This window comes from Bos indicus, chromosome 29 (genome assembly GCF_029378745.1).
Source record: "Bos indicus isolate NIAB-ARS_2022 breed Sahiwal x Tharparkar chromosome 29, NIAB-ARS_B.indTharparkar_mat_pri_1.0, whole genome shotgun sequence".
NCBI lineage: Eukaryota > Metazoa > Chordata > Mammalia > Artiodactyla > Bovidae > Bos > Bos indicus.
Window position 1 is genome coordinate 29,235,820 of NC_091788.1, and position 26,109 is coordinate 29,261,928.

Genomic DNA, 26,109 nt, shown 5'->3' on the forward strand with positions numbered 1-26,109 from the left:
TCTGCCCCAGGCTGTAGCCGCCTTCATCCCTTATTTTTGTCTCTTTCTGTTTGCTTCAAGTATTGCTTTTTTTTTTAAGAGAGAGAAGAGAGGGAGCGTGTGAGGGAGGGGGTGTAGGGAGGAGAGTGTTTTCAGTCTCCACTTCATTCTAGTCTTTGGCCTTCCCAGTGCACTTCTAATGGGTTCAGGCTACTCTTGTGTCTTGTTTTTTGTTGATAAGCCCCTCCTTTCATCTTCTGCATGTGTGCTTCTAAGCCTTCGTGGAGCTCAGATTTGAAAATGCAGGCAAAAGATGCGATGTCCATTACATTTCTTATTCCCCATTAGAAAGACATAGGTCAAACCCTCCTCTCTTAAAAACATAATTAGCAATGAAATTCAGCCCAACCAATATTTCCTCTTTTGCTCAAGGCATAGTTCTAAATATAGTGGGTGATACAGAGGTGAGCAAGAATGTCCCCACGATGGACGCGGCAGACACGCAAATTACCAAAGCCGTAGACAGGATGAGATGAAGACGACAGTGCTGGCTTATACAAAGTGTTGCAGGAGTCCCCAAGGAAGAGGGACCATTTCTACCTGAGAAGATCAGGGAAAGATCATGCATGAGGTAGCATCTGAAGCGGTCATGGAAGGCTGGGGAGTGTATCAGAAATCAGAGATGCAGAGAAGGCTGTAAATTCCTTAGGGAGGCACAAAGGTGAAGAAACAGGATGGTGTTTGGGTAACAGCAGATGACTTTATGTAGCTGGACCACAGGGTGGACTGGGGTGGACTACACCCCCAGACAGGCATCCCAAGCTTTGTCCTCTACCATGGTGCCCCATCCCGACACTGGGCCGGGAGTTTGGGGGAGAGTGAATACATACATATGTATGGCTGAATCCCTTCGCTGTTCATCTGAAACTATCACAATATTGTTTGTTAATCAGCTATACCTCAATACAAAACAAAAAGTTAAAAAAAAAAACAAAACACTGAGCACAACACACTCTCAAATAAACTCATCAACACCTCCTCTGAACCTATTATTCCCCTGTTATCACTTCTCTCATCCACCTTTCTTGGTGACATCACCATCCTCCCAGTAAGGTGAACACTGAACTTAGAATCAAAAGATCTCCACATGAATCTTGGGTCTAGCTCTTCATTTCCCTGAGCATTTATTTCTTCTCTTTCGTTTTCTGTCCATTTTGGCTGTGCTGGGTCTTCTTGCAGCGTGCCGGAAGTGCACTGGGTGTGTCAGCTCTAGAGCACGCAGGCTCAGCAGTGGTGGTGGACATGTTCTCTAGTTGGGGCACTCAGACTCAGTTGTGGGATCTTAGTTTCCTGGCCAGGGATCGAACCTGGGCCCCCTGCATTGGGAGTACAGAGTCTTATCCATGGACCACCAGGGAAGTCCCTGAGCCTCTATTTCTTTATCTGTAAAGCGGGGGAACAGGGCCTAACTTCCCTCCCCACATAGGAGGGTCGTTAGGATGAGATGAGAAAACGTGGAAGGAACTGCTTTGCGAATGGTAGCACTGCAGGCAAGCGAGGGCACCGCCTCTCCGATGATGCTGGTCCCTCCCAGGGCTGGAGCCCAGGGTGGTAAGTTGTCAGGAATGAATCTGTGGTTTCCTGTGGGTGGTGCCCAATGCACTTGGCAGTTTAGAGACTCGTGAAGGGAACTGGGAAGGTGAGTGGGGCTGGGTGGGGAGGCCAGAGACAAAGGCAGAGATGTGCGCAAGGCCATTTGGAAGTCACAGACCCAAGCCCATTTCGGTTGGGGCTGTTTTTGAGACTCTTCAGAGCTGCGGGAGCTCACGCTGAGTGCTGGGCTCTGTGGGACGTCACCCTGCCATGCCTCCAGGAAGCAGGCTGTGAGGTGAATCAGGAATGTTCTCGGTGCCAGGCTGCAAGACTCCTAATGCGGAAAGGCAGGGCGTGGGAGGTGCGAAGGCAGGGCCTGAAGGTGCTCCAGGCCTCAGACAACTGCTGGTGCAGACACGTGCCCTGCCTGTCCACCTCCCGCCACATGCCGCACCCTGTGCGCCCTCTGGACACAGGGATGACAAAGCCACAGTCTCTGACCTCAGAGAAGGCCAGGGGAGATGCCAGAACTCTTAACCCAAGGCGATTAGTGCGTAACAGAGGAGTGCTCAGGGTCTCAGGAGCCACCAGCGGCCAGAGAGGAAGGATACTCAGCAAAGCCTTCAGCGGGAGAGAGTCCAGAGACATAGCATATGTGTCCAAGTAAATGAGGCCAGCATGGGTGTTCCAGGAAGAGTGGACAGCAGACTCAGAAGCACGGGGCACAGGGAAGTGTGCTGAGCGCCTAGAAATGCCTGTTTACACTGTGCGGTTGGATCACGGGGTGACGTGAGAGAGGGAAGAGACGGCAGAGCTGGGAGCATAGACAGTGTGGGTGGGAAGGAGAGAGTAAAGTACCTTAACAGTGAGATATCAGATGTGATGGAAAGGAGGTGAGAGAAGGGGGAGGAAGGAAGAAGAGGAGGTGAGGGTGTCTCCAGGTTTTCTTCTTTTCAAAAAAACCTTTTTTGTTTATTTGGGTCTTAGTCGTGGGGCATAGACTCTTAGTTGCTGCATGTGGGATCTTTGTTCCAGGACCAGGGATGGAAACTGGACCTCCTGCATTGGGAGCATGGAGTCTCAGCCACTGGACCACCAGGGAAGTCCCCAGGTTTCCTTCTTGAGTGACTGCAGCGACAATGATGCCATTCATCCAGAATGAGGAACAAACGTGGGGAGCGTGGGCAGAGTGGAGACGGTGGGGCTCATGGCTGGGCGTGGTTGAGTTTGGGGTAGAGGGTGGCATGGAGTATCTGGACCACATCCCACCTCCTTCAGTCGTGCACCTAAGTCCTGCTGTCCCGAGTAGAATCAGCTGCACTAGAGCCCCTGAGGGCAGAGACTAGATCCCACTCACCTCTGTACCCAGTTCTGGCATGTAGCATGAGCCCTCCACGGTTACACGCTATCTCTTTATCTTCTCTGCCTGAGTTTCTTCACACACTCAAGAATGCCTTTAAAGGCATTCTTTAAAGCAGACAAACCCAGTGATTCCAGTCTGTGCCCCTACCAGGCTTGGGGTACGGAGTGTGCTGCTCGACCCTGGAGTCTATGCTGTCTCGTTTGGTAGCCACCAGACACATGTGTCTATTAAAATTAAAAGGAAATTAAATTACTAATCAGTTACTCAGTTGCAACAACCACAATGCAAGTGCTTACTAGCCATGTGGTGTCTCCGGTATTGATACAATGAAGAGAGGAGATCTTGCTGCAGAGAGTTCTGGGGGAGGTGCACATAAGCATCACCTCACTGGGTCTCCAAAGGTTAACAAGGTCATGTGTGTAAAGCTGGACGAGACAGCTGGCTCACGGGAACCTTCAATAAACTTCAGCTGCAATATTCACAGTGAACGGGGCGACAGTCCAAGATGAAAAGCCACAGGTGCCTGTGAGTGCCAATATGACAGTCCCTGGCTTTGGGAACGATAAATATTCATGTCAGGGAGAGCTGACAGGACCTCAGCATGCGCTTTGAGGATTTTGGGGGTGATGCGAGAGGCGCTTCCTCAGGAACCTCCGGAAAGAGGCACTTGGGGGACCTCAGATGATCTCGGGAAAACTGCGGGGCGGTGCCTATGGTGACATCATTTCCTTGTGGATCTGGGTGTGGGTTGGGTCTGGGTCCCAGACTGTAGCAGATGGGCTGGGACCTGGGAGTGGGAGGGGAGTGGGGCCCCTGGCTCCAAAGTCCATCTGCGGTGCAATAGCGGGAAAGGCATGGAGCACGCGTCCAGATGGCCTGGCGATGTCTCTTCCTGAGCGCGTGCTGCGTCTCTGCAGGTTCCTGCCCCTCTTTTGTGCCCTGCGTGTCTGGGGCCAAATGAACAGGATCTGTCACTGACCTGGGAGTCTGCAGGGAGGGTGGAGGGGTTGTGGCTGGAGTTCCCCCGGGCAGCTGGGACAGAGAAGGAGGTAGTGATGCTGGGAGGCTCCTGTTCTCAGGGGCTATCACAGCAAGCCTCATCTTCCATCCCTGAGCTGGGCACCAGCCCGGACCAGAAGACAGAGATTTCCCAACAAGGAGGTCCCAAGGTCCCCCAGCCCAGCAGACAGCCCTAGCTGAGGACTTCTGATAGACAGACATGGGCTTATCCCTGATCCGCTGCTTCCCTGAAGGCAAAAGGAGAATATTCGCCTTGGCTGGGCAGGAGGAGTGGGGAGGGCAGTCTGGTGTACTGGGAAAGCCCCAGGCCTCTGGACTCCAGCCTGGACATGTTCTCTCACTGACACTCCGTGTGGCTGCAGAGTCAAGTCCCTCCAATCCAGGGGCTGGACAGGTCATCTGGAAGTCCGTCTAGCTCCCTGTTCTACCACGGTGTGTGGAGGTGGCAAGGACAGGGTGGGAGTGGGCTGCAGTTTTCCTTGGGCTGAGACCTGCTCACAGACTGAGATTGTCTTCTCAGCGGAGGGGCCCTGTGCAGCTCTCCACCCGGCCGCCTCCCTCCTCTGCTTCCTAGCAGGATGGATTGAGGCAGTGTGGAGAAATCCGAATAACTAATCAGAGTCCTCATTAACCCCCTGCCGGGATGCTCAAACATTCACTTTGCTGTTTGTGAAGCAGAAAAAAAACCCTCTCCCTACATTAAAATTGATACGTTATTAATCCCTGTGCTCCTGACCTGGGGGCCCGCTCGCCCCATCCTGCCTGAGGCCCAGCGGCTTGGTCGCTACCTCGGGCCACTTGCACTTTCTATTATTTATCGGCCTCGTGCAGAGAGGCCTCTCTTCACAGCAGCGGGCTTGGTGCCAGCTTGGAGGCAGCCGCTTTGTCTTCTCCCTGGTGGGCTGGGCCCACCCCAGGGTTCAGCTGCCAGGTTGCTGGGGTGGGTGGGTGGGTGGGTTAACGGAGGTATGGACATGTCTTTCTCTGACCCGAGAGGGTGTGGTGAGCCACTCTACATTTCAGGTGAGCCAGCCCAGGGAGCAGGCAGCCTCTTAGTCTAGCACAGCTGTGAAGGCCTTCGGGTTGGTCTGGACCTTTCTGCACATCTCAGCCCACTGTGCCCCATGGGCTACCTGGCACCACCCTCACCAGGCCTGAACGCCATCCTCTGGCTCTGCATCTAAGCAGGCAGCCCCTATACCCTGCATATCAGAACAAGAATCTACAAATGTGAGTCCTGTGCTGCACCTTAACCAGGAGCTATGGAGAGCCAAAGCCATTCAGGGCCCAGTTCCTGCCCTCAGAGAGATTGCCCTGCAGTGAGGTGAACATATACCCTCCGCCCCCTACCCCCCAGGCACAAAAGATCCTGGGGAAGGGCGGGAGGAAAGAGGAAACCTGAACGATACAAAGGGCTCCTCTGGCTTCTCTGAGCCCAAGATGCTGTGGAAGAGACAAGACCTGCTGGGAGGCCCTCAATCCGCCTGCTTGGTGCTGGCTCAGCCCTCCTCCTACTGGCTAGCTGTCTGCTCTGTTAGGGTCTGTCCACATCTCTTGCCAGTCTTGACCTGTGAACTCAAAGTCAGCATCTAGCCCCACGTAAGCTCCATTTTGTGGTCCTCTGTGTTATAGGTCCCTAAAGACAGCTTTTTCAGGAGAAGGAGTAAGAGCTGAAAGTGGAGGATGAGAAGAGAGAGGACTTTAATGCCCAGCTCTCACTTCCAACCACTTTAATTTACGACATGAGCAGTGGCCAGAGGTCACCTTCCTGATCTTTGGCTTGGGTTGGCATGGATGATCATTTAACCAATGTCTGTGAGTGCCACTGTGTGCTAGGAGTCAAAGTGAGCTGAGCAAACCTGAATCCATGCCCACAGGGAGCCTAGGGGAGAAAACAGGCATTGCCCACATCATTGCAGTTGAGTATGTAATTATAAACAGCAGTAAGTGGTACTGAAGCCTGAAATGCAATATACAAAGGAGGCCTCCCTGGTCTGAGAGGTCGATGTTGCTCCCCTGGAGGAAGCAGGTCCAGTTGAGATGTGAAGGTGAAGCAGACTTGCTAGTGCCAGGTGGATGAGGAAAGAGCATCTTGCAGGAAATGGGGTGGCTGGGCAAAGGGCCTGTGATGGGAAGAAGCATGTCCTGTTTGAGGACCAGAGGCCTGAATGGCTGGAAGGCCAAGCGCCAACTAGATGAAGGAGGAGAGGTGGGCAGGGCCAGACCACACCTGGCCTTCTGAGCCAAGGTAAGGATTTTGGTCTTGATCTCCAGAAGAGTGGGAAACCAGTAACTGAAACCAGCAAGAAGAAGGCGAGGGCTTAGAATGGAATTTTCACTTCAAAGAGGTCTCCCAGCTGTTCAGCAGAGAACAGATGGCGAGCATCTATGTATTCAGTGGGTCATCTTAGTCCCTAGCCGTTTGTTTCCTAGCTCCCACTTTGGTGAGCTGAAGTCTGTAGAATGTGCTGGAGCTTTTTTTTCTTTTAATATTTATTTATCTGGCTGCACCAGTTCTTAGTTGCGGCACTTGGAATCTTCAGTCTGCACTGCAGCATGTGGGATCGTTAGCTGCGGCATGTGAACTCTTAGCTGTGGCCTGTGGGATCTAGTTCCCTGACCAGGGATTGGACCCAGGGCCCCTGCATTGGGAGCTTGGAATCTTAGCCATTGGACCCCCAGGAAAGTCCCCTGTTGCTGGAACTTTATGAAGGGAGATGTATATATACCTAAATTCTGATCACCCAGCTCGGAACTTGCAAAAATAAACTCTCACCCTTGGAGTGGCATGCCCCTTTTTCTAACTCTGCAGAGACTTATGTAGTTGTGACCACCTCCCTGGGAGGTGCCAGGAGGGGCAGCAGCTGAGTGGATGGACGGGGAGAGCAGGAAGGGAGAGGGTGGGTGCTGCAGAGGAGCAGGAAAGCAGAGGCGGGACTTCCGGAGGGTCAGGCACTATCCTGGCTCTTTAAAAAAATAAACGTATAAATTTATTTATTTATTTTGGCTGTGCCAGGTCTTAGCTGTGGCACATGAGATCTAGTTCCCTCACCAGGGATTGAACCCAGGCTCCCTTGCCTGGGAGTGTGGAGTCTTAGCCACTGGACCACCAGGGAAGTCTTGCGCTGGGTATGCAGGTACAATGACGCAGACACAAGCCTGCCACCTCCATGGACTGCAAGTGCCTCTTCCCCGTTCCGGGTAATGGCTCCTCTGTCTCTGTTTTTCCAGCTGCTGCTCCTACAGAAACTGCTCTTGTTTAGAATGGAGCTCTTTCTCTTTCATTTCAATGGACATTCATTGATCTTAGCCTATAGATAAGGATGCTCTGAGGGCCAAAACCCCCACAGTTTCCTTGCCCTGGAGCAGCCTGCCTATTGGAGGAGCTGGTATATAAACGATTGACCCAAAGGAGGCAGAATGAATCAAGCATCAAGTGTAGGACCGCTGGACAGCCCAGTTTGCCTGGGACTGTTTCAGCTGAAGCCTTGCAGTATCAGCCGACTCTTCGTGACCCCATGAACTGTAGCCTGCCAGGCTCCTCTGTCCTTGGAATTCTCCAGGCAAGACTATTGGAGTGGGTTACCATTCCCTTCCTCAGGGGATCTTCCCAACCCAGGGATCGAACCTGGGTTTCCTGCATTGCAGGCTGATTCCTTACCATCTGAGCCACCAGGGAAGCCTTGAAGCCTGTAGTGTCTGTGTAATTATTAATCGTGCTCTCCTCCCCTGTCAAAATTGTTCAGCTTTGGTGGTACCTTGTTCATGGTCACCCTAACAATGGATCAAGGCTGTACAGAAGAGTGAGCTACTCTTTGCAGGAATCCAGGAGACATCACATGATGAATAATGTTTCACCTGAGCCCTTGAAGAATCAGCCGTATTCCAGTGACTAGAGCAGGGAAATGTAGCATCTTCATCCTGGAAAGCAGGACCAGCACAGGCCTCGCAGAGGCTGTGAGGAGATGAGCACAGCTTACCTGCAGCCTAGACCAGCTCAGCAAACATTTTATGGAACGTTTCAGACAGTAAATATTTCAGGTTTTATGTTTAAATATTTCAGGTTTCAGTGTTGCAGCTGCTCAACTGCCACTGGTGTGGAAAGTAGACCTAGGCCAGAGTAAAGGAACAGTAGGGCCGTATGCCAATAAAACTTTATTTACAAAAAACAGGCAGCCTCAGGATTTGGCCTGGGTGTAGTTTGCCAGCCCCGATCTAGAGGTTATGAAGGAGAGTTGTGAGACATATGCCTGGAAAGTTCCGCAGGACTTGAGAGGTCTCAAATAGCTGACTTATTTATGTCAATAATAAAAGTGTTTGTGAACACAGGAGTGACTCATCAAAGGCCCTAGGGTTTGGAGCGCACTGGAGAGAAGCAGGGAGCAGTGAGGAAAGCAGACTGGCTGGGCCCACCCAACAGCCCCCTGGAGGCAGGTCTGTGGATGTGCTCCTGGACTCTGTCCTCTGTAGAACCTTCCGTTTTGTTCTGACACACACCCTGCCCACTCCCTGTCCTCAGGGGGCTCACACTCTTGTGGGCAGACCCTATGACAAGATGCCACCCCCTCCTTTCCCGAGGAGCCAAAACAATTGGAGACCACCCTCCCCGCACCTTCTGGTTATGCAGGATGGCTGGTCAGGGTCTCATGACCATGGGGGTACCCCGGGACTGCCCCCGCTCCATCCCCAGCACTCCCGAGGGATGGACTCTGGTGCTTTCATGGTTTAATTATTATGGAGGACTCCTGGCTGCAGAGCTGAAAGGGGGTGCAGTTAGCAATGTGTCCCCCATGTGTCCCCCAAGCCCCACCATTCCAGTGAACATCCCCACAGAACAAACCACCCGCGTGTCCCCCAAGCCCACTGTTCCTGTGAACATCCCCACAGAACAACTGGAGATGTCCTCCCACACTGCGGAAGGCACAGCTTCTGTGGAGTCCCAGAGAGAAGGGGCATTAGGTTCTCCTGATCTTGTTTTGCTTCAGGGTCTCATCAAGCAGAAAGCCCTGCTCTGCTTCCTCCCTCAGTCCTGGGGTCCTAGGCATGCGGCCTCCTCGGCCCCCCAGCACAGCTCTCTCCACTGTGGGCAGGGCCCCTTCTCTTTCTTTCCTGTAACAAAGCTGCTGCCTGGGTACATTTTTACTGGTGCCAGGCTCACTCACCCCAGGTGGCAGATGGCTAACTGCGCCCCCTTTCAGCTCTGCAGCCAGGGTCTAACCCCAGGCATAACTTTAAGTTGTTGTTGTTTAGTTGTTAAATTGTGTCCAACTCTTTTATGACCCCATGGACCTTTGCAGCCCGCCAGGCTCCTCTGCCCATGGGATTCTCCAGGCAAGAATACTGGAGTGGGTCACCATTTCCTTCTCCAGGGGATTTTCCCAACCCAGGGATCAAACCCGAGTCTCTTGCACTGGCAAGCAGATTCTTTACCACTGAGCTACCTGGGAAACCCATAACTTTAAGGGGGTGCCCCCAAACTCAGCAGTCAAGAGAAATCATATTTTAATGCAATATTTTTAGACCTCCAAATTAATGACAAAAATGTATGATAAACAAAGCATCAACATTTTCAACACTGGCAGAATCAGTATTACTGATTCTTCCTTTTGAGTTAAATTCAAATGTGTCTAAGCACACTTACAGGTCCTGATTTCATCCCCATTACATTTTGTGGAGCACCCTTAAACTTTGTGGCCAAGGCAGGTACCAGTGGTCCCAGCCCCAGGAGATGCCAGAGGAGGGGGTATGCTCTAGGGCAGGGGGCAGAACAAGTTAAACTTGATATAGGAGATAACCAGGTCTTTAAATCCCTCTCCTAATCACGACTGAGCGACTGAACTGAACTGAACTGAATCCTCACAGAAGAAATTCCTCCTCACTGTCCATTTTCTCCTTCACAGCCTGGCTTGCCACCTTTTCACCTGTTCTCCCAACCAGCACCTTCTTGCTCCTCCCTTCTGCTCTGAGTTTTATGCTCCTCTATGTTTATAAGGCTCTGGCCTAGATTCGCCGGAAGTGAGTGGGGAACTTTCAATTCCCCACACTCCCTTTCATTTACCTTTTCTCCTTTGCCCTTGTTATCCGGTCCTGTGTATTTTATTTACTGCCTTGTTATCACGTGTCCACCACTCCCATCTCGACCAGACCAGAAAGTAAACCCCACGAATGCTGAGATTTGTATCTGTTTTGTTAACAGTTGTGAACAGTTCCTGGCACATAGCAGACACTCAATAAATATTTGTTGAATGAGTGAATAACAATTGAGTTCCCTTTTGTTTTCCTCTTTCCCCTCCTGGAGTAGGCCTGGCTTCCCCTTTAACAGCCAGAAGACCTTAAACCTTTTTCCTAAATGAAAGAACATCTGCCCTGGGCCTCTACCCTAAGCTGTGCAAAAAGGCAGCAGAAGCTTTGAAATCACAGTTTTTACTTAACAAGTCCAAGCTGGCCAAAAGAAACAAATATTTTCCAGAGCAAATTTCAGGGTTTCCAAGGTATGTTGTACATTTTTTTCCTTTTTAATAGATAGTGATGTCCAAGGGAATATTTAAACTTCTTGTGAGTTGAATGAATACTGATTTCTTTTTGTGACCTTGGCCAAGATACTCCAAGTCTCAGTTTTGATTATTCCATCTGTAGAATGGGTGTATTGATTCCAGTACTACCAACTTCACAAAGTACTGTCTCAGTTCAGTTCAGTCGCTCAGTCGTGTCCAACTCTTTGCGACCCCATGAATCGCAGCACGCCAGGCCTCCCTGTCCATCACCAACTCCCAGAATTCACTCAAACTCACGTCCATTGAGTCAGTGACGCCATCCAGCCATCTCCTCCTCTGTCGTCCGCTTTTCCTCCTTCCCCCAATTCCTCCCAGCATCAGAGTCTTTTCTAATGAGTCAACTCTTCGCATGAGGTGGCCAAAGTACTGGAGTTTCAGCTTTAGCATCATTCCTTCCAAAGAAATCCCAGGGCTGATCTCCTTTAGAATGGACTGTTTGGATCTCCTTGCAGTCCAACGGACTCTCAAGAGTCTTCTCCAACACCACAGTTCAAAAGCATCAATTCTTTGGCGCTCAGCTTTCTTCACAGTCCAACTCTCACATCCATACATGACCACTGGAAAAACCATAGCCTTGACTAGACGAACCTTTGTTGGCAAAGTAATGTCTCTGCTTTTTAATATGCTGTCTAGGTTGGTCATGACTTTCCTTCCAAGGAGTAAGCATCTTTTATCAAGCAAAATGTTAAAAGCTAGCTGGACATGCTTTGGGATATATAATCATCGTGGGTACATAGAGGTGTTCGAGGTCTCATTAGCAGCTGGCCAAGCTTCCCAGGTGGCACAGTGGTAGAGTCCACCTGGCAGTGCAGGAGATGCAAGACACTTGGGTTCAATCCCTGGGTGGGCAAGATGCCCTGGAGTAGTAAATGGCAACGCACGCCAGTATTCTTGGAAACCCCACGGACAGAGGAGCCTGGCGGGTGGTAGTCCATGGGATTCAAAAGAGCTGGACACGACAGAGCACGCATGCAGGAGGCAGAGCCACGATTCACCCGATGAGACCGCAGCAGAAGTGACCATCCAGTCCTGTCTTTCTGCCTTACTTTTGGCTGTGCTGGGTCTTCATTGCTGTGCTTGGGCTTTCTCCAGCTGTGGCGAGCAGGGGCTGCTCTCTAGGTGTGGTGCTTGGGCCCCTCGTTGTTGCAGACCATGGGCTCTAGGGCATGCAGGTTTCAGTAGTTGTGGCACACAGGCTTAGATGCCCCACTGCATACGGAATCTTCACAGACCAGGGATCGAACCCATGTCCCCTGCATTGGCAGGCAGATTCTTAACCACTGGATTACCAGGGAAGTCGCAGTCCTAAACTTCTTACTTTATAGATGGAGAAACTGAGACCAGATGGTGATGTACCCAGGGTCACATCCCGAGCTCAACCAGGAGGGTGATGGATACAACCCAAGTGTCCTGACTTCTGGTGCAGTTCCTGGCCTCTCTGAGTTCCTCAGTTGCTGATTCCACAAGAATAGGGATCCTGGGTGCTGCTCTCAGCCCAGGTCAAAAGCACCATGGCTGGAGGGGAATTCTTGACTTTCAGCTTTCCTTTCAAATCCCAGCCCTTCCCAAGCAGTCTAGGGAGGGAGATAGTTCAGATAAAACCCCTTTCCCATCCCTTCTGCATCTGAGATTCATTTCTGAGAGGTATCCGAACGAGAATTTTACAGACGTTTCATTTCTCAGCCTTTTCCTGGTTCGTTTGTGGTCCTCCAGGCACTGGTTATGACCGAAGCCTTGGAGGCACAGGCAGTGTGAATCCAGAGTGGGGACTTGGTGCCTGGGGCGCAGGTCATCTGATAGGCAGCCTCTCCGGACACTGTGTGATCATCATAGGAGGGAACAGGGCAGTGCGAAGGGCACGGAGGCACGGAGAGATTAATTTCTCCAATGTCAAGCTTCCTGTGCGTCCCTTAATGACTGAAATTTACATGTGTGGGGGAAAATCACAATTTCCCCTGGAAGGCATGGAGGGGAAGTCACAGCCATCAGACAGTTTTGCAAGTGGGTGTGTCCACAGGGCTCTGAATTGACCACACTTGCAATCTTTCGGTATTTTACAGGGTGTGTGGCCACAATCTTGATGGAGAACTGGAATTTATGCCTTTGCATGTCTGTGTCTCTGGGATTATTCATGTGTGTGTGTGTTGCCATCACTTCTATCTGGTGACCATGTGTAGATCAATGTGTGTTTCTTTTTAAAAAAATTATTTCTCATTTCCTGCATAAATTATTCCAAGTAAAAGGCCATCCGGAGCTCAGTTCCTAGCATCCTTTTTCAATAAAGCAATATTATCACAGCCTAGTCCCAAAACTGGTCCCAGGAGAGGCTTTTCCTAGATTCTTTGTCAAACGAAATGTCACCGACTCACCAAATGATGAGAAGAAGAATTCTTCTTGTTTATTTCCCAAGTGAGGCAGAGCAGCAGCAGCAGCTCAGCCTCTGTGCATCCTCTCCCTAGCTGGGCAGGGAAGGGGACAGGTGGGCAGGGGGCGAGGGAGGCAAAGGAGGCCAGCCTTAGACTCTGCCCTTTCCCTTCGCCCCTTAACCAGCTTTGTGACTATTCGAGTCACTGTTCTAGCCTCAGTTCCCTCTTTCAAAAATAGGGATTAATACTACCTCCTTTACAGGGCTGTTGCAAGGATTGAGTAATAAACCGGGAGATATAGTTCTTTGTAAAGGACATAGCATGTTGTGTGCCATACATTCTACATATCCTCTGCTGAATATGTGTGTGTGTGTGTGTGTGTGTGTGCTCAGTCTTGTCCGACTCTGTGACCGAATGGACTCTTGTGGCCCACCTGGCTCCTCTGTCCATGGGATTTCCTGGGCAAGAATACTGGAGTGGGTTGCCATTTCCTACTCCAGGGGATCTTCTTGACCCAGGAATTGAACTCGAGGGTTTTGCATCTCCTGCATGGTCAGCTGGGTTCTTTACCACTGCAATACCTGGGAAAGCCCCTCTGCTGAATAGAAATATTTATTTACTCCTTTATTCCACCAAAACTTATTTAACACTTAATATGAACAAAACACACATTAGGCTCTAAACACTTTCAGTTTAGGATGATATGATCTAGTGGGGTAGGCAAAGAGAGAACCACAATTTTGCAGGATAAGTGCTAAGAGAATTGTGCACAGGGTGCTCTTAGCTGCTAGAAATATCCTGTGGCAGTCAAGTGGAGGAGGGAGTCAGTTCAGTTCAGTTCAGTCACTTAGTCGTATCCAACTCTGCGATCCCATGGACTGCAGCACTTCTTTCTTCCCTGTCCATCACCAACTCCTGGAGATTGCTCAAACTCATGTCCATCAAGTCGGTGATGCCATCCAATCATCTTATCCTCTATCGGCCCCTTCTCTTCTTGCCTTCAATCTTTCCCAGCATCAGGGTCTTTTCCAATGAGTCAGTTCTTCATATCAGGTGGCCAAAGTATTGGCATTTCAGCGTCAGCATCGGTCCTTCCAATGAATATTCAAGACTGATTTCCTTTAGGATTGACTGGTTGGATCTCCATGCAGTCCAGGAGACTCTCAAGAGTCTTTTCCAACACCACAGTTCAAAAAGCATCAATTCTTTGGCACTCAGCTTTCTTTATAGTCCAACTTTCACATTCATACATGACTACTGGAAAATTCTGAAAGAGATGGGAATACCAGATCACCTGACCTGCCTCTTGAGAAACCTATATGCAGGTCAGGAAGCAACAGTTAGAACTGGACATGGAACAACAGGCTGGTTCCAAATAGGAAAAAGAGTATGTCAAGGCTGTATATTGTCACCCTGCTTATTTAACTTATATGCAGAGTACATCATGAGAAATGCTGGGCTGGAGGAAGCACAGGCTGGAATCAAGATTGCCAGGAGAAATACCAATCACCTCAGATATGCAGATGACACCACCCTTATGGCAGAAATTGAAGAGGAACTAAAAAGCCTCTTGAAGAAAGTGAAAGAGGAGAGTGAAAAAGTTGGCTCAACATTCAGAAAACAAATATCATGGCATCTGGTCCTATCACTTCATGGGAAATAGATGGGAAAACATGGAAACAGTATCAGACTTTATTTTTCTGGGTTCCAAAATCACTGCAGGTGGTGACTGCAGCCATGAAATTAAAAGACGCTTACTCCTTGGAAGGAAAGTTATGACCAACCTAGATAGCATATTCAAAAGCAGAGACATTACTTTGCCAACAAAGGTTCGTCTAGTCAAGGCTATGGTTTTTCCTGTGGTCATGTACGGATGTGAGAGTTGGACTGTGAAGAAAGCTGAGCGCCAAAGAATTGATGCTTTTGAACTGTGGTGTTGGAGAAGACTCTTGAGAGTCCCTTGGACTGCAAGGAGATCCAACCAGTCCATTCTGAAGGAGATCAGCCCTGGAATTTCTTTGGAAGGAATGATGCTAAAGCTGAAACTCCAGTACTTTGGCTACCTCATGCGAAGAGTTGACTCATTGGAAAAGACTCTGATGCTGGGAGGGATTGGGGGCGGAAGGAAAAGGGGACAACAGAGGATGAGATGGCTGGATGGCATCACCGACTCAATGGACGTGAGTTTGAGTGAATTCTGGGAGTTGGTGATGGACAGGGAGGCCTGGCGTGCTGCCATTCATGGGGTCGCAAAGAGTCAGACACGACTGAGCGACTGAAATGAACTGAACTGAACTGGAAAAACCATAGCTTTGACTAGATGGACCTTTGCTGGCAAAGTAATGTCTCTGTTTTTTAATATGCTGTCTAGGTTGGTCATAGCTTTTCTTCCAAGGAGCAAGCGTCTTTTAATTTTATGGCTGCAGTTACTATCTGCCGTGATTTGGGAGCCCAAGAAAACAAAGTCTGTCACTGTTTCCATTGTTTCCCTATTTGCGATGAAGTGATCCCATGATCTTCATTTTTTGAATGTTGAGTTTTAAGCCAGCTTCTTCACTCTTCTCTTTCACTTATCAAGAGGCGCTTTAGTTCCTCTTCGTTTTCTGCCATAAAGGTGGTGTCATCTGCATATCTGAGGTTATTGATATTTCTCCTGGCAATCTTGATTCCAGCTTGTGCTTCATCCAATCCAGCATTTCACATGATGTACTCTGCATATAAGTTAAATAAGCAGGATGACAATATACAGCCTTGATGTACTCCTTTCCCAATCTGGAACCAGTCCATTGTTCCAAGTTCGGTTCTAACTATTCCTTCTTCACCTGCATACAGATTTCTCAGGAGGCAGGTAAGGTGGTCTGATATTCCCATCTCTTAAGAATTTTCCAGAATTTGTTGTGATCTTCACACTCAAAGGCTTTGGCATAATCAATAAAGCAGAAGTTAATGTTTATCTGGAACTCTCTTGCTTTTTCAATGGTCCAACGGATGTTGGCAATTTGATCTCTGGTTCCTCTGCCTTTTCTAATTCCAGCTTGAGCATCTGGAAGCTCATGGTTCACATACTGTTGAAACCTGGTTTGGAGAATTTTGAGCATTACTTTGCTGTGTGAGATGAGTGCAATTGTGCAGTAGTTTGAACATTCTTTGGGATTGCCCATCTTTAGGATTGGAATGAAAACGGACCTTTTCCAGTTCTGTGGCCACTGCTGAGTTTTCCAAATTTGCTGACATATTGAGTGCAGCACTTTTACAGCATCATCATTTAGGATTTGAAATGGTTTAACTGGAATTCCATCACCTCCACTAGCTTTGTTCATAGTGATACTTTTTAAGGCCCACTTGATTTCACATTCCAGGATGTCTGGCTCTAGGTGAGTGATCACACCATCGTGGTTATCTGGGTCATGAAGATCTTTTTTGCATAGTTCTTCTGTGTATTCTTGCCGCCTTGTCTTAATATCTTCTGCTTCTGTTAGGTCCATACTGTTTCTGTCCTTTATTGTGCCCATCTTTGCATGAAATATTCCCTTTGTACATCTAATTTTCTTGAAGAGATCTCTAGTCTTTCCCGGTCTATTGTTTCCCTCTATTTTTTTGCATCTATCTCTGAGTAAGTCTTTCTTATCTCTCCTTGCTATTCTTTGGAAATCTGCATTCAAATGGGGAGGAGGGGGTAGGCTCAGGGAAACTGATTAGGAGGCTGTTGCTGAGCCAGGTGTAGCAGAGGTGATGGAGAGGAGGAAAGTGCAGCTTGCTTTGCCTGGGGGCAAAAGACAATGATAAGCTTGTGTCAGGACATACTGACCTTCTCCCATTTCTGGATTGGGAAGGCCGTCCTAGAACCCAGGGTCATTCAACAGCCTGGGGGGCTGAGGGAGCAGGGGCTTCAAGGCTGGAGGTCTGACCATTGGGGAGAGGAATGGTGGGGAGCAGCAGGAGAAGGATGGAGCCCAGCTGAGGAAAAGGAGGCTGCAGATAGGAAGGGTTTGCAGAGAAGGTCAAAGGGCTTGTGATGGAGCTGCTGGCTTTCCCCAAGAAGGTTTATCCTGCTGGAAAAGTTGAGCAAATTCTTTAAATTTGAGGCCGATCTTAGGTGAGTTTAAAGGGCCAATTGCTAGGGACTTCCCTGGTGGCCTAGTGGTTAAAACTTTGCCTTCTAATGCAGGGGGTGTGGGTTCAGTCCTCGGTTAGGAAACCAAGATCCCACATGTCTCATGGCCAAAAAACCAAAACATGAAACAGAAGCAATGTTGTAACAAGTTCTATGAAGACTAAAAATGGTCTGCATCAGCACCATCTTTCCAGATTCCATACACATGCATTAATATGCAATATTTGTCTTTTTATTTCTGACTTAACTTCACTCCGTACCATAGGCTTTAGGTTCATCCACCTCCTTAGGACTGACTCAAATGCTTTCTTTTTTATAGCTGAGTAATATTCCGTTGTACATATGTACCACAGTATCTGTATCCATTCATCTGTCGATGGACATCTAGGTTGCTTCCATGTCCTAGCTATTGTACATAGTGCTGCAGTGAACACTGAGGCACACATGTCTTTTTCGATTATGGTCTCTTGCATTGCAGGCAGATTCTTTACATTCTGAGCCACCAGGAAAGCCCCCTTCAATTATGGTTTTCTATTGCAGAAACCAACACAATATTGTAAAGCAACTATCCTCCAATTAAAATTTAAGAATAAAATTTTAAAATGGTCCATATCCAAAAAAAAATATTAAAAAAAAAAAATAAAGGGACACTTGCTTTCCACGCTGGATTTCCTATCACCAGGCTCACCTTTGGGTCTGGGCAAATTCTGCCCGGGCCTCTTGACTGCTCTTGGCCCTGCTGCTCATCTGTTCATCCCCTCATTTAACAAACACACATTGATCCTGATGCTAGGCCAGAGCTGAAAACATAAAAGGTGAGGATGTCCTTGTTCAGCTCAGAGCTGAATGAGAGGGACCCCTCTAGTGACACATAATAATAATTTGATGAGATTCAGCCTGGAGTTCATAGCTAAGAACTTTGGGCTTTATCTTATAGGAGAAACAGTCCCAGTTATCAGGGGAGTGGGAAGGAGGGAGTGACTTGCCTTGTAGAGGGTAGAGGAGCATTGAGCGATAACTTCACAGAGTTGAATCTTAAAGGATGAGTATGATTTTGCCAAACAAGATCTAAACAAACCACCATGCTGTCATTGTCTTAACAATGATAGTCACCATTTATCACAGGCTTTGTCTATGTCAACGCTGAGTCCTTTATTATCCACTGAGCACATCTTATGTCTGATGTAAAACTGCTCAGTTCAGTCCCAGTAAACACCTTGTTGTTGAGTTTGGTGATCACAGAGCTAGAAAAGGGGCTTCCCCAGTGGCTCAGGGGTAAAGAATCAGCCTGCAATGCAGGAGATGTGAGTTCGATCCCTGGGTCAGGAAGATCCCCTGGAAGAGGAAACAGCAACCCATTCCAGTATTCTTACTGGGAAAATCCCATGGACAGAGGAGCCTGGCAAGCTATGGTCCAAGGGGTTGCAAAGAGTTGGACACAACTGAAGTGACTGAGCATACCACATACAACTAGGAAAAGGGAGATCTAGGATTTAAATCCAGTTTTTCCCACTGTACTGTCTCCCCCACCAACTTATTAAGAGGCATGTGTAAGGAGCATGTGTAACAACCCATTGTTTTCTTCAAATCTTTCAATTCAGAGACACACTGAGGCATAGAGAATTGTGATGCCTTTGACAATGAGTAACAATGACTAAACAGGCAAAGTCTAGCTGAACTGGTTAAGCACTGATCTGATTTAGTTTTCCAGTCGTGGTTGCCCTTCCTATGATAAGAATGATCCTGCTGATGATCTGCATAGGCACACCACTAGCCTAGTTACACATGGCAGACATAAGCGAAATGGAAGACTTGAGCCTCTCTCTCTCTTTTTTTTTAAATATTTATTTCTTTAACTGCACGGGTCTTAGTTGTGGCACTCAGGATCTTCAGTCTTTGTTGCAGCATGTGAGATCTAGTTCCCTGTCCAGGGACTGAACCTGGGCACCCTGGAGCTCAGAGTCATAACCACTGGACCACCAGGCAAGTCCCAAAGACACCAGTCTTGTGCTCAACCATCTATTATGCATGCCATTGAGATTCAGACAAACACGGAAAGCAGTTCACAAAATAAGGGCCAAAATAAAGTAAGATTCAGGGCCAGTCATAGGATGGAGGAGCAAGAATTTGACTTCACTCAGCTGCAGAAATTCAGAGAAAAGTAAGACTTGAGGGTTGGCTAGGACCTGGGTATCGCAGAGGAAGGAGGGCCACCAGGCCCTCCAGGCAGCCCTAGTGGGCTGAGAAAGAGGGGAAGAGGGCCTAGACATGGCCTGTGCTCAGTTGTGAGATAGGGCAGGCTGGTATGGCTGGAGCAAAGGCTTAGGCTTGAAAAACCAAGGGATTAAGTAAGATAAATAGGTTGGGGTTGATGATGAAAGACAAGAAAAGAGGCTATGAAATTTGAATTTTGTCTTCATAGACCTCGGCAAGTCATTGCAGACTTCTGAGTCGGGGAGAAGCAGTATAAACAAGCCTGTAAACTATTTTAGCCCAAGGAGGCCCTCTCTTCCTAGAGGATTGGAATCCGGTCTCTTTGAGATGGTCCTCACAGCCCTGGTGAACTCTGAGTCTTTTGCTGGGATGTTTGAATTCGATAGCTGCTCAAGAGCAGTCAGAGAATGGGGTCGTGTGAGAACGGGGCACGGCGTCAGGTCCCACCTCTTATATGCAGACAGCAGTGATGAAGAGTGCCGATGATGGGGATGGACCGGAATTCAGAGGTGGAGGGTTTTGTGCCACATTGCAGAGCAAGCTCCTGGCAGAGCTGGAACCAGCCACCCCAGCAGGAGGTGAGAGGAACCTGGATCTTTGGGGAAATGCCCGAGGGTCCTAGTAGGCAAATCACAGGGCTGCACTATGCAAACACAGGCCCTGGAGGGTCTCCGGACAGAATGGATTCTCTCCAGGCTCTTGGGCCAGTGAGGACAAAGACTCCAGTGTTTCTGCTCGTGGGGCAGATACCAGGGTGGGGCAGCTCCCTAAAGTGGACGGGGGCAGGCCTTTGGTTTGGGTGTCTGGCCAGAATTCCAGAGGCTCAGTCCTCAGCACTGCCCTGTTCATCTGAGAAGTGTAAATCAGACCCGCTGAACAGGCAAAGGTGTTCTCCAGGGAAGCCTGCCATCCATCAGAGGTCAGAGGGCGCCCTGGTTAAATGCCTCAGGGCCCAGAGCTAAAAATCAGGGGCAGGGCCACTGCTTTCCTTGGGGATCTTGTGGGGACAGAGGGACCTTTTCTTCAAGCTGAAGGTCCTGGCTCCTCCTGTCCCTTAAGCATCTGGGCCATTGGGTCACAGGGGCCCATGTCTCCCCATCTGTCTCTCTGTCTCTGTTCCCCTCCGTGCCTATCCAGCTGCCTGTTAATTGGACCCCAGCCCAGCTCCAGGGTCAGGGCAGTGGTATTACAGACTGCCTGCAAGCCTCTAGAGGAGAAGGACTTTGTATGGTGACAAAACAGAGGGAACAAGTTTTCTCTGGAAAGATCTAAAAAGGCACACGCGGGACCCTCCTCGGGCAAGGTGGGCGTGAGCATGGGGGAGGATGGCCTTGCCCTCTGGCCCAGACTGTCTTTCACTTTCCTCGGGCCCTTCTGCCCTATGAGTTGCCCTGTTATGCTCAGAGGAAGAGATGGCAGTGACAGAAAAAGATGACAGGCTCTCTTTCTGCCTTGAAACTTTCTCCAGGCTGGGGGGAACCAGGCAGTCATCAGTTCTGGGAAAGGGGAAATCTGTGTGTATTGTAGCCCTGAAGCGGTGCCCTGCGTAGGACACATGGGCATCACCAGGGACCGTCCTCCCCTCTCGGCTATGTATTTATTAGTCCCCCAGTGGGGCAGGGTTGGCGTCTTTTCCCTAAACTGGTGTGATTCCCTCTGTGCTGTGTGAGGGGTGAGGGCAGGGACAGAGGTACAGCTGGAGCAGAAAGACAGAGAAGCAAGCACTGCAGCGAGATGCAGAGAGGGAGCTCTGGCCCCTCAGGGCCAGAAAGGGTTGCAATTAGAAGGAGGGGCTGCCGGACACACTGGGCAGGCAGGTCAGCCTCCTTCTGCAACCCTGACTCAGGCCTTGTCCTCTGCCCCTGGCAATAAGGGCTTTGGCAGAGGAGGGGCAGTGGGACCAACAGCCAGCAGCAGCAGCATCCACGCGCGACAAGTTATGCCCTCTGAGATGTGGGGAGCTTCGGTGTGTGTGTGTGCTTCATCTTTGCACGCTCAGGCCCTAATACATGGTAGATTCTCAATGCATGGAGTCTACATTGAAGCAGTTTGCATCTGCCCAGAAGAAGGGAGGAAGCAATAGTTAAAAGTCTACCTAAGACCAGAGCTGTCCTCTGCCAAAATAGGTCTCAGACCCCTGGGACACGAGGCAGGGGAGGCTGACACGAGCTGAGCCCCCAGGAGTGGCCCACCCCGCTACTTAGGACACATCACCTTGCCTCGTCCTTCAGGAAGCCCAGCGTTTCCGTAGCATTTACACTGCAGGCTTCCCTCTGTGCCAGTAAGAGATACAAGAACAAAGAGAGGTGGGGAGGTTGGAAGAGCGAAATATCCGGAGCCAGAAGACATGCTGTGTGCCGGCTTGTCTTCTTAGGCAAGTCTGATGTTCGACTTTCCTCAGCCTCGATATCCAGCTTGATACGATGAGATCAACTACCCAAAAGAAAAAAAGGTATTTCGCATAAATTGCAGATGTGATGTAAATATGTGTGACCTTCTGCAAGTCATTATTCTTTCAAATGAATATGCGTTTAGATCTGGCAACTCCACATCTATAAACTTCTCCTAAGACAATAATCAAGTCTGGAGCAAAACTCAGCTGTAAGAATGGGCTTTATGGGACTTCCCTGGCGGTTCAGTGGTTAAGACACTGCCTTCCAATATAGGGGTTGTGAGTTCGATCCCTGGGTCGCAAAGCTGAGATCCCACACACTTCCTGGCCAAAAAAAAACAAAACATAAAACAGGAACAATATTGTAAAATTCAGTGGAGGCTTTAAAAAATGGTCTACATGATTAAAAAAATAAAGGAATGGGAATTATTTGTTTATAGTAGCAAAATCTGGAAATAATAGACAATTGGTTGGATAATTGTAGTACATCTGTAAATGGAACACCACATAGTCATTAAGATCATATGCAAAGGTATTTATGATATGCTGCTAAATATAAACAACTGCTTCCAGAACAAACAATATGTATAATATGATGCTGTTTTGAAGAAAGAAGGGTTTTACCCTTCATATTGACTGTGATTATTTTTGTATGGTAGGATCACAACTCACTTTAAAATTTCTGGGATTTCCCTGGAGGTCCAGAGGTTAGGAGTTAGTACTTTCACTGCCAGAGGCCAGGTACAATCCCTGGCTCGGAAACTAGATCCCACAAGCTGCAACACACCACCAAAAAAAAAAAAAAAAAAATTATCTGTCTTCTTTATCTATTTTGTGCAATAAGCATATATTAATTTGTAAAGGTAATAAAAATTGTTACTATATTGAAATGAATGCATGCTCAGTCTCTCAGTTGTGTCTGACTCTTTGCAAGCCCATGGACTATAACCCGCCAGGCTCATCTGTCCATGGGATTTTCCAGGCAAGAAATACTGGAGTGGGTTAACATTTCTTTTTCCAGGGGATCTTCCCAACCAAGGGATCCAGTGTGAGTTCCTGCATTGGCAGGTGGATTCTTTACCACTGCCCAACCTGGGAAGCCATTATATTGAAATATTGCCCTCTAAAGATTGTTTAAAGAGTTAAAGAAGATATTACATACCAAAGTACTTTGTAAACTGAACAATTACGTGGATGTAAGACAGGGTCTCTGCCTATGAGGAGCCTCCAGTTTGGAAAGAGATGAAAGACATGTAAAATAACTAGACCATAATACGAAATGTGGCGAGAGCTTTCAGAAGATGACAAGCAGCGTGTTCCTGGGAAACTCAGAGGGAGATACAATGGCGGCTAGCTATAGAGGAAAAAGCCAGAATGTCCACGCTGAACACTCAAGAATCGTGAGAGTCTTTTCAGGTAGAAATGTAGAACTGGGGCACTGAGAACAGCAGGAGGTTGTGGGGCAGCTTGGGGAATGGAAGGTGTTGTGAATGGATGGAGGGTAGGCAGTCTGCAGGTAAAGGGTAGAAGCTGAGCCCAGAAGGCAGAGTGGTTTGCCGTGAGACTGAACACCTGTAGGTGCCTGTGAAGAGGGAGTCACTAAGGATTCTGGAATGGGAGGTAACACAGCTGTGCACCCATCCCGGGCGTGGGTCTGGATGGACGCAGGATGCAACTGGCTGCCTGGGAAGCCTGGAGGTGGCTCACAAGTTGGAGGGACTTGGCCCGCGTGACCAGGAAGGAGGGCCCTTTCTAGGAATGTCCCTGAGAGTGGAAATGCTGCAGGAAGGGGGACCCCTTCCGGGTCCCGAAACTGGGCTCTTGTCTAACACTTGGAAATGAATTGTCTGAGGAGACACGTGTGCTGACAAAGCAAGAGATGTTATTGGGAAAGGGCACCCGGGCAGAGAGCAGGAGGGTAAGGCAACCAGGAGAACAGCTCTGTCACATGGCTTGCAGTTTTGGGTTTTATGGTGGTGGGGTTAATTCCTGGGTTGTCTTTAGCCAATCATTCTAAGTCAAGAATCCTTCCTGGTGGTACATACCTTGTTCAGCCAAGATGAATGCCAGAGAGGATTCTGGGAGGATGAATGCCAGAGAGGATTCTGGGAGGTGGTCAGACATGTGGTGTCTCATTTTGACCTTTCCTGAACTCTTCCAGTTGGTGGAGGCTTATTAGTTCTGTGTTCCTTACCAGGACCTCCTGTCGTAAAACAACTCATGCAAATGGTTACTATGGTGTCTGGCCAGGGTGGGTGGTTTCAATCAGTGTTCTTTCCCTAACAGAAAGGCTGGAGACCATCTTCCGCCTGGACTGGAAAGGGATGGAAAGTGGGGAAGTGAGAGGAGGAGGACATGAGGTGGGGCTTAAGGAGGGAAGACGCGGGCTTGTCCCCCAGTTTTGTTCTCTGAAGTTGGGGGCAGAGGACTGGGAGTCACTCACAGAAGTCACAGTCAAGACCAGTGGAGGAGAAGTGGCCTGGAGTAGAAGTACCTTGGTGCTCACGGCATCCTCGCGGGCAGTAGCCAAGGGGCCTGAGCCTCTTGCCACTTAGAATGTCTCATATCCGCCATCTCTTTTCTGGAGAAATCTGAGTCCAGGGTGGTGAAGGGGGTTGTTTCAACCCAGATTGTGCTCATGGAAATTCATTAACCACACTGCCTGTTCTTGGAGTTCTTCTCAGCTCATCCCATCTCCCAGCTCCCCTGCTTCCTCGGGCCTGCAGCTGGGAATTCATGCACCCTTCAGGATCCAGGATGCTGTGCTTCTGCCATCCTCACCTCCCAGCAGTGCATGTAGGCCAAACACACACACACACACGCACGCACAACTCCCAGGAAGGAAGTAGGCAAGTCTTGTTCAGGCAAATGTCTGAATTCCCAGTTCCCAGGGCAGCTCCAAGCCCAGCCGCTGTTTAGCTCCTCCTGTTGTCATGTCACTAGTTAATTACATTCTTTACTAAGGTGCAAATGTGTTTTTACAGGGAGACTAAGATGGTGTTAACTAGGAAGGAATTATCAATGTTAAAGACACACTTACCTCTGGTTGCAGGGTTGGGGCTCTTGGCTGGAGGTGGTCCCTGAGGCTGCCCTGAAAACAAAGCTCAGGTATAGCAGCCCCCCTCCTAAACACCCCCATCCCACGACCCCCTGTCATCCTTGCCCCAAGCGCAGCCTCAACTGGAGTCAAATTAGAAACTCGATCCACAAGGAGAAATTGATGTGTTTGGGAAGTGTCAGGCCAAGCCTTATACCAATGCTGACCACCAAACTCATTTTTGAACATTTTGGTCCATTTCAAATGTTGAGAAACAAAATCCATTTTAATCTAATTATTTAGAAAAGGCAGAGGAAACAGAGATCAGTTTGCCAACATCCATTGGATCACAGAAAAAGCAACAGAGTTCCAGACAGATATTTACTTCTGCTTTATTGACTATGCCAAAGTCTTTGACTGAGTGAATCACAACAAACTGGGAAATTCTTAAAGAGATGGGAATACCAGACCATTTTACTTGCCTCCTGAGAAATATGTATGTAGGTCAAAAAACCACAGTTAGAACCAGACATAGAACAAGAGACTGGTTCCAAATTGGGAAAGGAGTATGTCAAGGCTGTATATTGTCACCCTGCTTATTTAACTTATATGCAGAGTACATCATGCGAAATGCCAGGCTGGATGAAACACAAGCTGGAATCAAGACTGCCGAGAGAAATATCAATAACCTCAGATATGCAGATGATACCACCCTTATGGCAGAAAGTGAAGAGGAACTGAAGAGCCTCTTGATGAAAGTTAAAAAGGAGAGTGAAAAAGCTGGCTTAAAACTCAGCATTCAAAAAAACTAAGATCATGGCATCTGGTCCCATCATTTCATGGGAAATAGATGGGGAAACAGTGACAGACTTTATTTTCTTGGGCTCCAAAATCACCACAGATGGTGACTGCAGCCATGAAATCAAAAGACCCTTGCTCCTTGGAAGAAAAACTATGACCAACCTAGACAGCACATTAAAAAGCAGAGACATTACTTTGCTGACAAAGGTCCATCTAGTCAAAGCTATGGTTTCTCTAGTAGTCACATACGGATGTGAGACTTGGACCATAAAGAAAGCTGAGTGCCGAATAATTGATGCTTTTGAACTGTGGTGTTGGAGAAGACTCTTGAGAGCCCCTTGGACTGCAAGGAGATCCAACCAGTCAATCCTAAAGGGAATCAGTCCTGAATATTCATTGAAAGGACAGATGCTGAAGCCGAAGCTTCAATACTTTGGCCACCTGATGCAAATAACTGACTCGTTGGAAAAGACCCTGATGCTGGGAAAGATTGAGGGCAGGGGGAGAAGGGGACAACAGAGGATGGGATGATTGGATGGCATCACTGACTTAATGGACATGAGTTTGAGCAAGCTCCAGGAGTTGGACAGGCGATAGACAGGGAGGCCTGGCGTGCTGCAGTCCATGGGGTCACAAAGAGTCGGACATGACTGAGCGACTGAACTGAACTGAATCT

The 26,109-nt window shown here is 48.7% G+C and overlaps 1 protein-coding gene across 6 annotated transcripts in view; it reads left to right on the forward strand.

Annotated features, from left to right (window-relative positions):
- PKNOX2 (PBX/knotted 1 homeobox 2) overlaps positions 1–26,109 on the forward strand; it is a 298,309-nt gene that overhangs the window by 167,003 nt on the left and 105,197 nt on the right. The window lies entirely within an intron of this gene.